This window comes from Oncorhynchus mykiss, chromosome 10 (assembly GCF_013265735.2).
Source record: "Oncorhynchus mykiss isolate Arlee chromosome 10, USDA_OmykA_1.1, whole genome shotgun sequence".
NCBI classification, from domain to species: Eukaryota; Metazoa; Chordata; class Actinopteri; order Salmoniformes; family Salmonidae; genus Oncorhynchus; species Oncorhynchus mykiss.
In genome coordinates, this window is record NC_048574.1 from 49,148,640 (window position 1) to 49,159,847 (window position 11,208).

An 11,208-nucleotide genomic window follows, 5' to 3' on the forward strand; every position below is an offset into this window, starting at 1 on the left:
CTGTAATTCATTCAGACCTTAATGTTCAAGTCATAATTACTAACGAAATAGAATATAATATTTCAAGTTTTCCTTATTTTTTTTTCTTTAGATCTACAATTAGTTTATTTCAGTTGTCTACTATTACCTGTAATAACAAAACGTAATGTAATGTTTAGAAGCATTTTTTTCATTGGTTGAAGCATTTCAATAATACCGTTTTTAGCTCAATTGTTCTAAAAATATAAATAATTGTAGCTATTTATAAAAAAAAAGCTATTTATTTAAAAACGACATTTTTGATTTATGAAGGAGATTTCAAATATGTAAAATTGTACTTTCATTCCTGTCATACAATAACACAGGTGCTTATCATAACAACGTCAACAGTATAAACAATACAAACGAAAATAATTATAAACACAAAATTAGAACGATAACTATATAATAATAATTCATGAATTCAGTGTATTTCAGTTCAGGTTTTTAGAATTCTGTCAGTATCAAAAGAAAATCAGACCTAGAAGCATTTGATCTAATTCAACATAATATATTGAAGGCTGTTTATTATATAACACTTTCTTTCCTTGTGGTTTAACAACCAGCACTAATAATTTTAAACAGTTTCGCCAGTTTGAACCAGTTAATGTTCAGATAATAACCCTATAATAACCTAGTAATAACAGTGGGAGCATACTGTACACCGTGAAGAAGCATTTGTGGGCAAGGGTACAGTGCTACAGAGGCTTTGAGCTTCCCAGTCTCTCGTGGCATTCTACTGTTCTCTCTCCTCTCCTTGTCACCTGTGTAGCTTTCTTGGGAGCACTATGTTCTGTGTGGGCTGGTGTGGTCACCTGTGCTCTGCGAGGAGGGGGACTGTGCTGTGAGGTGACCTCTGTCTGGCCCCTGAGGGGGTTCCTCCACCAGGCTGAGGGCCCAGGGAAGTGGCCCTGCTCTGGTTCCCCATGGCTCCCTGTCTGGGACAGTGTTTGTCGGGCTCCGGGAGGACAGAGCGACACAATGACATGGGGAAGCCTCTCCCATCTCACCCGCCCTTAATGGTAAATATGCATCCCTATCTGCCATTCTCCCACTGCTTCCCACAGACTACCAGTCTGCCTGCCTCTCTCAATTCAATTCAATTCAAATGGCTTTATTGGCATGGGAAAAATTGCCAAAGCAAGTGAAATAGATAACAAACAAAAATGTTATAAAATAATCCGAAATTGAATGTAAACATTACACTCACAACAGTTTCCCAATAATAAAGACATTTCATATTGTTATATTATTGGCTATAATAATGTATGACAATGTTCAAAAAGTTAAAGTACGAAAGGGAAAATAAATAAGCAGACAAATATAGGTTGTATTTACAATGGTGTTTGTGTTCCACTGGTTGCCCTTTTCATATGGCAACAGCTCACAAATCTTGCTGCTGTGATGGCACACTGTGGTATTTGGCCTAATAGATATGGGAGTTTATCAAAATAATTGTTTGCTTTCAAATTCTTTGTGAGTCTGTGTAATAAGAGGGGAATATGCGTCTCTAATATGGTCATACATTTGGCAGGAGGTTAGGAAGTGCAGCTCAGTTTCCACCTCGTTTTGTGGGCAGCGTGCACATAGCCTGTCTTTTCTCAACAGCCAGGAACGTGCAACATCAACAGCAAGGCTATGGTCACTGAGTCTGTACATAGTCAAAGCTTGTATTATTTTTGGGTCAGTCACATTGGTTAGGTATTCTGTCACTGTGTACTCTCTGTCTAGGGCCAGATAGCATTCCAGTTTGCGCCGTTTGTTGGTTAATTATTTCCAATGTGTCAAGTAATTATCTTTTTGTTTTTCCCGTGATTTGGTTGGGTGTAATCGTGTTGCTGTCCTGGGGCTCTATAGGGTCTGTTTGCGTTTGTGAACAGAGTCCCAGAACCAACTGGCTGAGAGGTTCTCTAGGTTAATCTCTCTGTAGGTGATGGCTTTGTTATGGAAGGTTTAGGAGCCACTTCCTTTTAGGTGCCTCTCGAATTTAACAGCTCTTTTCTGGATTTTAGCGGGTATTGGCCTGATTCTGCTCTGCATGCATTATTTGGTGGGTTGACGTTGTACACAGATGATGTTTATGCATAATTCTGCATGCAGAGAGTCTCAATTTGGTGTGTGTCCCATTTTGTGAATTCTTGGTTGGTGAGTGGACCCCAAATGTCACAACCTTAGAGGGCAATGGGTTCTATAACTGACTGAAGTATTTTTAGCCAGATCCTAGTTGGGATGTCAAATTTGATGTTTCTTTTGATGGTGTAGAAGGCCCTTCTTGCCACGTCTCTCAAATCGTTCACAGCTTTGTGGAAGTTACCTGTCGTGCTGACGTTTAGGCCAAGGTAGGCAAAAGTCTTTCCTCCAAGGCAACGGTGTCTAGATGGAATTTGATAGAATTTCTCTCTGTGTTCCTCAGTCAAAGACACAACTGATTTATAAACATGTAATAGATGAACATGAATGTGTATTTCACAATTTTTCTTTCCCTGAGAAATGTCATTGTGAATTTTGACACATTTTCATGGGAAGAAATGAATAACACTCATGAAAATGGGTAAGATGAGAAAAAAGTTCAAAGCAGGCTGGGAAGGGGTGACAGTGTTAGGTCACACTTCACAACCAAGTGTGACTTCCTCGTCAACGCAGGGTGCCATGGAGACAGTCAGGGGGAATGACCCGACCTGTGTGTCATGGAGACAGTGAAGTCCTGACTGACTGGCTGACTGCTCTGTTGTTTCAGCTCAATGCAACAGGTGGAGAAACGAAGGTGTACAGCCAAGAGGTCAATGTAATTCAGTGGAACAAGAGCAATGGTCAATTCACATTGTATACGTTTGTACAACATTATAATTTGGTCAATTGCTTCACATTTAATTCATGCTGAATGGCGTACTCCATGACTATTCCAAATAAAATGTGCCCCGAGAGAGAGATCAAATCGTTTTAAAATAAGAATTTGAGTCTCATTAGGGATCAGTCAAAAAAAAAGACATCTTAATATTGTGGAAAGGTGTTGTGGTGTAGGTTTAGTTGAGATTTGTTGTTTGGCATGTTATGTTACCCTTCATTTTGACAAGATGAATGTTTTTAAGGCATGCAGTTGTAGTATCATATTTAGATCAGATTAAGCGAGGTAGACTCCATTTGAAGCATTATTACACTTTATGTATTGCTTGTGCGTTTAACTAAATCTAGGATGTTAACTAAATATCAATGCGAATATTAAGGAAACCAGGTGAGATGTTTTAGAGCGGTGCCCTCAAAACAAGGGCAGCTGTGATTTGTGTTATCCACATTTCAAATATTCTGCAGTCAAAGTTGAAAGGGCCAATCTGGAGTTTACAAAGCGCCTCTCTTTCGGCAAAAACCTGAGGGATGGGGATAGAGAAATTTGATCACTCTCAAATTCAAAGACAGAGCTATGGGTGTAAGGGACTGCCCATCAATGATATCAACATTATAGTTTTAACCATGTTTGAGACTATATAGAGTTTGTTTACAGTTGCTTTGTTTACAATTGTTGGACCCCAAAAAAAGCTTATATTTTGGGTTCTATATTCTTCAAGAATCTATTGGTACATATTGTATCAAAAATGGATGTAGCAAATGCTGAATGCTCCTTTAACGATTGCTTGACACTACAATTTTCAATTCTAATGTCATCACATTTACTAATCTTTTATTTCACAACCTCCCACACACAGTTGTGCATGGTGGTCATACGAGATTGTATGTGAACTGCCCTCTGTCTCCCCCTGTTGCATAATTTAGGAAATTGCATGGGGTTTATTTATTAGTCGCACACAGTAGCAAAATGTTTTACATCGTAGTAAAACGTTTTGCACTGTTTCTATTGGACACATTTAGGTAGGTCCCTCCCTGTTTCATTGTGTTTGGTTCTGTTTGGTTCCTACACCCCAGAAGTGGAATGGGAGCAGATAAAGAAGGCTTTGTTTTCTTTAAACTTAATTTTGTTGAGATAGTAATAGCAAACAAAACCTTGCATAGGCTTTATAAGAACACAGCAATAGAGTGAAATATGTATAACTGACAAATTGATTAAAGAAAACTAAGTTGAGAGTAAAGAGTGAGTGAACAGCAAATGTAAAAATGTGCAAAGAAATCATTATTCTCTGAGCTGCCTCCTTGGTTTGGGATTATGTCTTCATGCGTCATTTCCTTTCCTTCAACTCCATTGGCCAAAAGTTCTCTTAACTACTCCAAGTTAAAAATAAATAATTATGACCTCATATTATCTCTGTTTATCGCTGCAGATCACCATGGAAACTGAGGGTCATACTCTGGGCATGCTCCAGTATTGGGATGGATCTGTGCTGCTGGTTTTCATGTGCAGGATCCTGTAGGTTTTCTCTCTCACACACACACACACACACACGCACACACGCACACACGCACACACGCACACACACACACACACACACACACACACACACACACACACACACACACACACACACACACACACACACACACACAGCTGAAAGAGTCTTGTGTCTGCCTGCGGTCAAGGCTCCGCTCCGCTCCCAGTTTGTCCCACTTCCGGAGGAACATATGGACCTAAATATCCCACGTGTTGACAGATGTGCTGAGTTAGGCTGCTCAAGAGAGCTGCTGGATGAACCTCCAACTCACAGAGCCATATGTACAGTGGGTGCTAACCCATTTCATTTGGTTTCTTTACATCAGTCTATTTAGATAAATTGCACTGTCAGATATAGATTTCCCCTAATGGTCTCCCTCACTTTGATTGCCATCCCACTGGGCACTGACTTGCTTTATGCTAAATAAATATTAGAATACTGCCCACTGGGCACAGACATCAATTCAACATCCATTCCACGTTGGTTCAACAATATTTCATTGAAATGATGTGGAAACAACATTGATTCAACCAGTGTGTGCCCAGTGGGATGCTACTATAATGTGCTCTGGTGCTGTACACCACATTACTTCTCATGTCTATCTAGGCTTTGAGCACTCCAAATGAAATGTTGCTCTACCACTCCTTACTGAAGTCATACATTATTCTCTGATACAACTGAATGGCAAGCTTGACGACATGCCAGATATGCCCAAGCACCATTAAGGCAACAGTAGAATATGTTGGTGTCTGTCAGCATGCTGAATAGGGTGGTGAATAGTCCTATTGTTCCTGCCAATCTGGAATACCTCACCATCAAATGCTGATCGCATTACCTCCTTACGCTGCCGTGTATATTCAACCCCAAGCCAACACCGCAACAGCTCTCACGAAACTACACGTCCTGGGGCATGTCCTGGGGAAACCGCATATCCTGGAAATCGCATATCCTGGAAACCGCATATCCTGAGAAATCTGAAGAAAACGCAACCGAAATTGTATCAACACATTTCCTTGCTTGGTTCTATTTTGCCTCATAGTGGTCGCGAAGGAAGGAGGGTGCGGGCAGTTCTAGTTCTATTTCACCGCATAAGCGCTCACTCAGTCCGTTATTAGCTCAGAATAGTTCTCCAAGGACGGTGTTTTTGACAGTGACAACCTGCTGCTTCAGAGGACCGAAAAGTCTGGAAAGAGAACACTTTCTTTACCATGTATTTGTCTTTATATAAGTACATATTGTTAAATAGGAATAAATTATTTAAGCTGTTTTTTTTTTGCTAGCTACTGTACTTATATACCTCAGCCTGCCTAGTCAGCTAGCCAGCTACAGTAGCCAACTAGCTAGCCAGACAGTTTTATTTAGCTAACATTAGCTAGCTAGCTTGCAAGCTACTGTAACTGTTACTGCAGCTTTCTGTTTGTATGTAGTTGCACTTCAATGGCATCCCTTGAGGAGATTTTCTTTTATCTTTCCAACCAGGCAAAGTACTATGAAGACAGCACTGATCTCAGCAAGAGGCGCAGCATGCAGAGATATTCACAATTCAGGCTAACGTTAAGCAGTTAACTTCTATTAGATAACTAGACGGATTTAGCTATGTAGAGCCATTTTTCAACAACCATTTTCCATCTAATGTTAGCTAGTTGCTAGCTACAGTACAGCATTCCTCACTGAGTTCCCTGAATTCCTTGTAGTCATGGCAGATAATATTCTAATCTTTGGTGACTTCAATATTCACATGAAAAAGTCCACAGACCCAATCCAAAAGGCATTCGGAGCCATCATCAACTCAATGGGTTTCGTCCAAGATCTCTCCGGACCTACTCACTGCCACAGTCATACTCTGGACCTCGACCACATATTATGGACCATTTTATTACATTTACAATCGCAGCAAATAATTTGCTCAGACTCCAACCAAGGATCATCAAAAGCCATGCTATAAATTCTCAGACAACCAAAAGATTCCTAGAGGCCCTTCCAGACTCCCTCCACCTACCCAAGGATGTCAGAGAACAGAAATCGGTTAACCACCTAAATGAGGTACTACATTTAACCTTGCGTAATACCTTAGATGCAGTCGCACCCCTAAAAACAAAAAACATTTGTCATAAGAAACTAGCTCCCTGGTATACAAAAAATACCCAAGCCCTGAAGCAAGCTTCCAGAAAATTGGAATGGAAATGGCGCTACACCAAACTTGAAGTGTTCTGACTAGCTGGGAAAGACAGTACCGTGCAGTATCGAAGAGCCCTCATTGCAGTTTGATCATCCTATTTTTCCAACTTAATTGAGGAGAATAATAACAATCCAAAATGCATTTTTGATACTGTCGCAAAGCTAACTAAAAAGCAGCATTCCCCAAGAGAGGATGGCTTTCACTTCAGCGGCGATAAATTCATGAACTTCTATGACGAAAAGATCATGATCGTTAGAAAGCAAATTACGACTCCTCTTTAAATTTGCGTATTTCTCCGATGCTCAGTTGTCCTGAGTCTGCACAACACTGTCAGGACCTAGGATCAAGGGAGACATTCAAGTTTTTTAATCCTATATCTCAGTGGGGCAAAAAAGTATTTAGTCACCCACCAATTGTGCAAGTTCTCCTACTTAAAAAGATGAGAGAGGCCTGTAATTTTCATCATAGGTACACTTCAACTATGACAGACAAAATTAGAAGAAAAAAAATCCAGAAAATCACATTGTAGGATTTTTAATGAATTTATTTGCAAATTATTGTGGAAAATAAGTATTTGGTCACCTACAAACAAGCAAGATTTCTGGCTCAGACCTGTAACTTCTTCTTTAAGAGGCTCCTCTGTCCTCCACTCATTACCTGTATTAATGGCACCTGTTTGAACTTGTTATCAGTATAAAAGACACCTGTCCACAACCTCAAACAGTCACACTCCAAACTCCACTATGGCCAAGACCAAAGAGCTGTCAAAGGACACCAGAAACAACATTGTAGACCTGCACCAGGCTGGGAAGACTGCATCTGCAATAGGTAAGCAGCTTGGTTTGAAGAAATCCACTGTGGGAGCAATTATTAGGAAATGGAAGACATACAAGACCACTGATAATCTCCCTCGATCTGGGGCACCATGCAAGATCTCACCCCGTGGGGTCAAAATGATCACAAGAACGGTGAGCAAAAATCCCAGAACCACACGGGGGGACCTAGTGAATGACCTGCAGAGAGCTGGGACCAAAGTAACAAAGCCTAACATCAGTAACACACTACGCCGCCAGGGACTCAAATCCTGCAGTGCCAGACGTGCTTAAGCCAGTACATGTCCAGGTCCGTCTGAAGTTTGCTAGAGAGCATTTGGATGATCCAGAAGAAGATTGGGAGAATGTCATATGGTCAGATGAAACCAAAATATAACTTTTTGGTAAAAACTCAACTCGTTGTGTTTGGAGGACAAAGAATGCTGAGTTGCATCCAAAGAACACCATACCTACTGTGAAGCATGGGGGTGGAAACATCATGCTTTGGGGCTGTTTTTCTGCAAAGGGACCAGGACGACTAATCCGTGTAAAGGAAAGAATGAATGGGGCCATGTATCGTGAGATTTTGAGTGAAAACCTCCTTCCATCAGCAAGGGCATTGAAGACAAAACGTGGCTGGGTCTTTCAGCATGACAATGATCCCAAACACACCGCCCGGGCAAGGAAGGAGTGGCTTCGTAAGAAGCATTTCAAGGTCCTGGAGTGGCCTAGCCAGTCTCCAGATCTCAACCCCATAGAACATCTTTGGAGGGAGTTGAAAGTCCGTGTTGCCCAGCACCAGCCCCAAAACATCACTGCTCTAGAGGAGATCTGCATGGAGGAATGGGCCAAAATACCAGCAAGAGTGTGTGAAAACCTTGTGAAGACTTACAGAAAACGTTTGACCTCTGTCATTGCCAACAAAGGGTATATAACAAAGTATTGAGAAACTTTTGTTATTGACCAAATACTTATTTTCCACCATAATTTAAAAATAAATTCATTAAAAATCCTACAAAGTGATTTTCTGGATTTTTTTTCTCATTTTGTCTGTCATAGTTGAAGTGTACCTATGATGAAATGTACAGGCCTCTTGTTAAGTGGGAGAACTTGCACAATTGGTGGCTGACTAAATACTTTTTTCCCCCCACTGTATATGGCCCAGGAGGCCTGTAAACAGTAGCTATAAAAAGTGATTGAGTAGGCTGCATTTTTGTAAATTGAAATTTGCCATAGTAAATGTTAGCAACACCTCCGCCTTTGCGAGATGTGTGGGGGATATGGACATTAGTGTAACCAGGAGGTGAGGCCTCATTTAGCACAGTATATTCATCAGGCTTAAGCCATGTTTCAGTCAGGCCAATCACATCAACATTATGATCAATGATTAGTTCATTGGAAGTGAGGGATCTAACATTAAGTAGCCCTATTTTGAGATGTGAGATATCACAATCTCTTTCAATAATGACAGGAATGGAGGAGGTCTTTATTCCAGTGAGATTGCTAAGGTGAACACTGCCATGTTTAGTTTTACCCAACATAGATCGATGCACAGACTCGGTCTCAATGGGTATAGCTGAGCTGACTACACTGTCTGTGCTAGTGGCAGACTCCACTAAGCTGGCAGGGTGGCTAACAGCCTGCTGCCTGGCCTGCGCCCTTTCTCATTTAGGTGCTAGGGGAGTTATAACCCTGTCTATGTTCATAGATAAGATGAGAGCACCCCTCCAGCTAGGATGGAGTCCATCACTCCTCAGCAGGCCAGGCTTGGTCTTGTTTGTGCGTGAGTCCCAGAAAGTGGACCAATTATCTACAAATTCTATATTTTGGGAGGGGCAGAAAACAGTTTTCAACCAGCGATTGAGTTGTGAGACTCTGCTTTAGAGCTCATCACTCCCCCTAACTGGGAGGGGGGCCAGAGACAATTACTTGATGCCAACACATCTTTCTAGCTGATTTACACTCTGAAGCTATGTTGCGCTTGGTGACCTCTGACTGCTTCATTCTAACATCGTTGGTGCCGACTTGGATAACAATATCCCTATACACTCGCCAGTTTTAGCCTTAGCCAGCACCATCTTCAGATTAGCCATAACGTCGGTAGTCCTACCCCCAGGTAAACAGTGTATGATCGCTGAATGTTACTAATACTACGAGTAATACTACAGGAAATGTAGTCGCCATTGACTAGGGTGTTCAATTTGTCAGAGCTAATGGTTGGAGGCTTCGTCGTCTCAGACACCGTAACGGGTGGAGGAGAGACCAGAGAAAACTCGGACTCTGACTCCGACTCGTTGCTTTGATACGGCAACATTTTCTCTACGCCCCATAGCAAAATGTGTAAATTGCATAAAACATGTTTTATTTATCCCCACTGCCAATAGGGGGCTGCTAAAATGTAATCTATGTTTTTGTGTTCTATGATTTCTATTTGTGTGTGTTTGGCCGGGTGTGGTTCTCAATCAGAGGCAGCTGTCTATCGTTGTCTCTGATTGAGAACCATACTTAGGTAGCCTTTTCCCACCTGTGTCTTGTGGGTAGTTATTTTCTGTTTAGTGTTTTCTGCACCTTAGTGTTTTCTGCACCTTACCTTGTTTCGGTTTCGTTTGTTCGCGTTGTTGTTTTGTGTTTTAGTGTTTAGTCAAATAAAAATCATGAACACGTACCACGCTACACTTTGGTCCACACCTTCTTCATGCAACGATGACTGTTACAATAAGGTTCCACAGTTGACAATGTCAGGGCAAAAAAAACAAGCCATGAGGTCGAAGGAATTGTCCGTAGAGCTCCGAGACAGGATTGTGTCGAGGCACAGATCTGGGGAAGGGTACCAAATTTTTTTTTGCAGCATTTAAGGTTCCAAGAACACAGTGGCCTCGATCATTCTTAAATGGAACATGTTTGGAACCACCAAGGCTCTTCGTAGAGCTGGCCGTATGGCCAAACTGAGAAATCGGGGGAGAAAGGCCTTGGTCAGGGAGGTGACTAAGAATCCGATTGGAACTCTGACAGAGCTCCTCTGTGGAGATGTGAGAACCTTCCAGAAGGACAACCATCTCTGCAGCACTCCAACAATCAGGCCTTTATGGTAGAGTGCCCAGACGGAAGACTCTCCTCAGTAAAAAGGCAGAAGTTTGCCAAGTGGCACCTAAAGACTCTTAGACCATGAGAAACAAAATTCTTTGGTCTGATGAAACCGAGATTGAACACTTTGGCCTGAATGCCAAGTGTCACGTCTGGAAGAAACCTGGCACCATCCCTATGGTGAAGCACGGTGGTGGCGGCATCATGCTGTGGGAATGTTTTCAATGGCAGGGATTGGGAGACTAGACAGGATCGAGGAAAATATGAAAATAATAAAATACAGAGAGATCCTTGATGAAAACCTGCTCCAGAGTGCTCAGGACCTCAGACTGGGGCAAAGGTTCACCTTCCAACAGGACAACGACCCTAAGCAAACAGCCAAGCAGGGGTGGCTTCGGGACGTCTTGAATGTCCTTGAGTGGCAAAGCCAGAGCCCGGACTTGGACCTGATCGAACATCTCCGAAAACAGCTGTGCAGCGACGCACCCCATCCAACCTGACAGAGATTGAGAGGATATGCAGAGAAGAATGGGAGAAACTTCCCAAATACAGGTGTGCCAAGCTTGTAGCGTCATACCTAGAAGACTCGATGCTGTAATCGCTGCCAAAGATGCTTCAACAAAGTACTGAGTAAAGGGTCTGAATGCTTATGTAAATGTGATATTTCAGTTTTTATTTGTAATAAACTTGCAAAAATTTCTAAAAACCTGTTTTCTTCGTCATTATAGGGTATTGT

General features: G+C 41.8%; 1 protein-coding gene across 1 annotated transcript in view; it reads right to left on the bottom strand.

The window, feature by feature from the left end:
* LOC110534181 (homeobox protein CDX-1) overlaps positions 1-11,208 on the bottom strand; it is a 101,213-nt gene that overhangs the window by 6,890 nt on the left and 83,115 nt on the right. The gene's annotated exons all lie outside the window — the stretch shown is intronic.